The 5,878-nt window shown below is 41.3% G+C and overlaps 1 protein-coding gene across 1 annotated transcript in view; it reads right to left on the reverse strand.

Moving 5' to 3' along the window:
- The window catches only part of FHL3 (four and a half LIM domains 3), a 54,037-nt gene extending 50,533 nt beyond the window's left edge, over window positions 1-3,504 (reverse strand). The window contains exon 1 of the mRNA XM_073615516.1: window positions 3,485-3,504. The gene's annotated coding sequence lies outside the window, so the exon portion shown is untranslated. The remainder of the gene's footprint in view (window positions 1-3,484) is intronic.
- Window positions 3,505-5,878: the final 2,374 nt, after the last annotated feature.

Here is a 5,878-nt window from a genome sequence, read left to right on the forward strand (position 1 = left end):
CCTAGTGAAGCCGCAAAATTAAAAAAAACATCATTTTAGGGTGTAAAAATGTTCTTAAAGTGGAGTTCCACCCAAAAGTGGAACTTCCACTCATCAGATTCCTCCCCCCCTCCGGTTGGCACCTTTCAGGGGGGAGGGGGGTACAGATACCTGTATATTACAGGTATCTGTACCCACTTCCGGCATAGATAGCCGCAGAATCTGCGGTTATTTACGCCACTTCCTGCTCCCTCCCCGCTGCCTGCTGGGAAACACACGCGTCCCAGAGGCAGCAGGGACCATCCGTATTGCGCTGCGTGACTCGCGCATGCGCAGTAGGGAACCGGGAAGTGAAGCCGCACGGCTTCACTTCCTGATGCCCTTACCGAAGATGGAGGCGGCAGCACCCGAGGACGGAGAGACGGTTCGGCCTCGGGTGCCGACATCGTGGGCGCCCTGGACAGGTAAGTGTCCATGTTTTAAAAGTCAGCAGCTGCAGTATTTGTAGCTGCTGACTTTAAAAAAAAAAAAATTTTCGGCGGCGCTCCGCTTTAAGCATCTGCATCCCACCCCCAGAGCCCTCTCCCTGTGACAGTGTGCAGGGTTCCTCTCCCCCACAGCCACTGTCACATTTAAAATCATTGAGGGTGTGCGGGGATCCAAAGATTTGTGAATTAATAAACTACAAGTCCTGTCTTCCAACACGGCAGACAGACTTATAGTTATCAATGGACCACAAGTGCCGTAGTCCATGCCCTCCTAGTACATTCACACTTTCTCCAGCTCCGTAACTGAAAGCTTGTACAGGAGGTACAGACAGAGCTGGAGAAATTCAGCAGGAGCTTGACTTTGCACCCACGGGTGCAATACTATGTAGGCTCCTGTGGAAAAAATAACAAAATGCACAATTTATTTTCCTACAAAAATATGTATATTTATAATTTTTTCGTAAAAGGTGAACTTAACCTTTAACTCGGCTCCGGTGTTAAAATTAGATATTGTCCTAGCATTGGTAAAAGTGCCCCATCATTGGTGTCAGAGGAATACTGTCCCATCATTGGAGTCAGTGGGAGTAGTAGTGCCCCATCATTGGTGTCAGTGGGAGGAATTATGCCCCATTGTTAATTTTAGTAGGAGGAGCAGTGCTCCAAGGGCCGGTTAAAGGCAAGCAAAGAACCGCATCCGGCCCTCGGGCTGCAGTTTGGAGACCACTGCCTTAGACATTTCTTCACCTATACTTCATACATAGATCTGTATATTAATATGCAAAGCGCCAGAACACTGCACACTGCACAACGCAGCAGGCACTGCTGGAAAAGAGTGATAAAGAAAGCACTAGGAAAGACTTACAATTTTGGCTGTAGGAATGCAGCTCTGAAGACTTTTATTTATTCTTAGAGTTTAGAAAATGTTACATTGATGCTGACAGTGAGGAATGCGACCCTGACATTACAGCTAAATATAGTTCTTGCCTTGGGAGACCTCATCCTGAGCGCCACTCTGCAGGGGACCACGGAGCCCTGTGCCAATTCATCTGTCTCCGGATAACAACATGGATGGCTGGAACAAATTTCAGAGCTTATTATTTCAACCCAAATGGACAAAAATAACTTATTTAATGGAACCTGGACTGACATGAATGGGCACAATTTCTCAGCTCATAACTGCCTGCAAGTGCTGTTAAGCTATCAAAATCTTTTAGATCTAAATTAGCATAGCAGAATATTTTTAACCTCTGCTTTGTAAACTGCATACATATTGAAGAAAAAAATAGACCATTGAAAAGGTGTTCCATCTTCAGACAAACAAAGAGAATCTGCTGCTGATCAGCTGACTGGAACAAATCTAGCGGTCTGTGGTTTCAAGTTGGAATTCTTCTCAGACAAAGAAAACTAACACAACTGTGGTCTTAGAAACCCTCTAATATTCATTGCTTACATCCTCAAAAGGGTCAGGCCACTCAAAAATGATTATTTCTTGCTTTAGGAGGTAAATCACCTAATAGTTTCTCATATCTGCCAAGTATTCCTATACTGAACTTAGACCTGGAATACTAACTTTGGGTGGATTAACCCTTTAAGTTACAAAAGGTTTGGCCATCCTGTGCGAGTTCACATGCACCATTTGAGGTGCTCTTTGTTCTTTTAGCCTCACAGGAGCCTATCAAAAGTTTGATATGTGGACCCCACCCACGTCTGCTGTGAATTACTGGAGTGCATTGTCAACAAGGGCGATTAGCTTGAGTTTGGCCCAAACCTGGAAGTTAGCGGTCATTGATGGGCCAATGAGTTTCAGGAGGGAGTTTCCTTGTCCTGCAGCTAATAAATACAAAGAGGTTGCTGGTGACATCATTCACCTAATATGGGCACATGCCCATATTGGGTGAATGTCACTGATTATATCCATATGGTTATATTAGGTCTTTGATCTTATGAGCATCTCTGCCCATTTATTTACATGCAGCTGTGTGGTAGGTACGCTCCCCACCTGCATTTATTGGCCCAGCAATGATCGCCAACTTCTGGGGTCAGACTGAAACCAAGCTCATCCCTAGTCAAGGGTGAGGGCTAAAAACAATAGACACATTCATTACTCATTTTCTTACACTGAAGGATTGCCCGAGTCTAATGCTATCCATACACAGCTAGAATGCTTGACAATTCTTGCTGAATTGGCTAAGAATTCAAGCTGTGAGTGGCTCTGTTGCCACCTGGCAAAAACTTTGACTGAAAAATCTAAGGAGCTGGGTGGAATCCTATTAGATGCTTTCACTGTTAAGCCTCGTATACATGGTACGATTGTTGGCCAACCGAGCGTCTGATTTTTGTCAAAAGGGAGTGTGCCAGGATCTTGTCTTGATTACTAATGGTGCACAATTGTCATGCAAACACAAATGTAGTGACTTACTATGAGGAATTTCAGCTCTTGAGCGCCACCCTTTGGGCCCCTTCTGCTAATTTCGCATTTGGTGAGCATTGATTCCGAGCAAGGCGTGTACTTTCAACTTTTGTGTGACGGATTTGTGTACTGGCCATACGAAAATCTGATGTCAAATCGTTGTCCGCCGAAAATTTACTAGCCTCTCTTCCTTATTTGTTGGAAGAAAATTGGACAACAATTTTCAAAAGGAGCGTACGAACGGTAAGATTTTAGGACAACAGTCTGTCAACAGACCCTGCCAACAATTGTACCGTGTATATGAGGCTTTAGGGTAATTACCTCAAGCTGTCTGAATACAATAGCCGGTAGGGAAGTTGGTGCCAGCCATTCTGTTTAACCAGCATAGGATTGAGAAATCTATGCATTTATGGCTAGCCTTAAGCTGGCCATACAGTAGATGGGTAGAATTCCAGACAAAAATTCTTAGAAAAAAAAAGAATCACTCGTTTTCGACTGAAGTGATGAGAACATTTTTCATAAACACATTTCTAAAGCTGGCCATACATTATACAACATTCTTGTTCAATTTCCTTTAGATTTACCTTTAACCAGCGCAAGGACCCACCTGATCGCATACAAACTGAAAAAGTTCGGCTTTGCCCTCATATTATAAGGTTTTGGCAAATCTAAAAAGGAAAAAAAAAAAAGAAGATGTACAAGACAATTGTATAATGTATGGCCAGCCTATCAGCGTGTGTGATTTTGTTCCATTTATTCTAAAATCAAAATGTTAAAAGCAAACTAAATCTTTTGAACGACATTCAACGAATTTTAGCACGAAGACTTTTCCCACAAATTTTCTCTTTCAAAATTCTATCCATCTATGGCCAGCTTTAGTCAACTAAGTATTGATAAGGAGTGGTCTAGAGGGGGTCTTCCATTGTGCCATTTCAGAGCAAAAGTGGAAATTCTCTTCACTGCAGGAGTGAGCATCAGTATACAGAATTATCTTACCAAATTGACCTAATTCACTGCTTTTCCAACATTCATCATTGTATCAGTTCAAGTGGAAACACCAGCTATTTGCTGATGTCAATGGATACAGCTACACCCTACAGTGCAGTCCATGGTTTCTCAAGAACTAGAGAAATGATGAAGAACGCACTACAATAAAAGAGAGCAATGCATCATAAAGACCAAATTATATACACTGCATTAGTAAATAAAGCAACAACTGACAAGTCTGAGTCTGGCTTCAGGTGAGCAAGGATTTATTTCAACACTTCTTAACTGCTAAAACGCTAGAACATAATGAAAAGCAAACAGTAAGTAATAAAATGTGTTATAACAGCTCAGTAAATGTCATGACGTGAATTCTAAGCATTCTAGGCAGATGATACGACAGGACTGACTCTTCAACACAGGCTAATCTGATTTGCCCCTTAGATATGGAACACCCTACAGATATTGCATACAAATCCTGGATGTGTCACTGTGATTAAGAGAATCCGAGAGCGAGGCACTTTCTTCACGTACAGAATTGGTTTCTAGCAAAAGGTGGGAACAGCAGTGGAAATGTTCTAAAAAGGTAGCAGTGGATTGGCATGACAGAAGACGTGATCAGCGAGAAGACCGCGTATCACACCGGATTTACCTTACATAGATAGCAAAAAAACACCCAACTTGGATTTTACCATATTTTATTGCATATTAAAAAAAAAAAAAAAAAAAAAAAAAAAAAAGGAAGAAGAAGGGGAGAAGAAGGAGGTTAGGCTTTGGATACACTTTAAATGCTAACCAAAGCTGCCGTTTCCCACATTTAAAAAGCTACTGTATACAGTTTGCTTTACACAGCATTCTTCAGAGTACATAGCAACTATATATTGTAAACATTTTCCATAACTCACACTAGACAGACACGTTTGTAATGTCTGGTTTATCGTGTTGATATCCTGTTAAAACTTTACTGGAATTCTGTACAAAGGCATAAAAACCTAATCCTACTCATTGCATTATTTTAACTCAATTATTTGAGATAGCATGTGTTTTCAGGTCTAATGACATGGATGACCACCTCAAATGTGATCTGTCTGGCTCCCAGCCCACTAAACATGACCACCATTGTTCATATCAAGTAAAATGACACCCCATTTGTATCACTTTCTTTTAGATCGCAATTATGGAACCTTTCTTGGCTGGTATTTATGAAGCCTTTTCTATATGATTACTATTGTTTTGCAGCAACAGTTCTAACTCTGTGATTGTTATACCAGGATATAGATATTGATGAATTAGCAGGAGTGGCAAACGTGGACTGTGGAGGATCTACCTGCTCACGCCTTCAGCAGGCACAGAGGGGGCCCATTTACACAATGTTACACCTTCAGCATGGAATAGCCATTTTATAGCTCAGTAGGATGATGCAAGACAATTTTTCTTTTATTATGAAAGGAAGACAGACCATCCTGAGAAAGAGGGTCAGAATACTGCCGCTTTGCTGAAAAACTGGTTAATCCTGTAAAAGTAACATTACACCATAACAAATTGAAAATGTTTGCAGCTTATCAAAAAGATCTTTTGTGTACTGTATCAAGACAGAGTCTCTGTGGTATGTTCTCGTTTCCTGGAAGTGTTACAAAGTAAGGGTATTCATGGGCTCATGAAAGCAATTCCGGTTTCTGTCTAGTCATATGAAATGCACATGTCAGTTGTAAATAAAGTAAGATCAGGCAAGGACTTTTGGAGTAATCCAATGCAAATACGAAGGCAAAATAACCGATAATTCGCATAACCAACTGTTTGCCAACTGATTTCCAACCCCCAAATTAGATACTCCTGCAGCTCAAAAAGGACACAAGATTTCTAAACTTTTTTTGTACTGAGCTGTGTTATTTTATAAAATTCCTTGGTACAGTCTAGTAAGCTGTGCAATTAAATAAATATGGTGCACCAACTTGCATGGCAATACATAATTGAGCATCTTCAAGCTAGAAACTTGAGTGTGGTTCTATTGCAGGCC

The sequence above is a fragment of the Aquarana catesbeiana genome, linkage group LG02 (genome assembly GCF_042186555.1).
Source record: "Aquarana catesbeiana isolate 2022-GZ linkage group LG02, ASM4218655v1, whole genome shotgun sequence".
NCBI classification, from domain to species: Eukaryota; Metazoa; Chordata; class Amphibia; order Anura; family Ranidae; genus Aquarana; species Aquarana catesbeiana.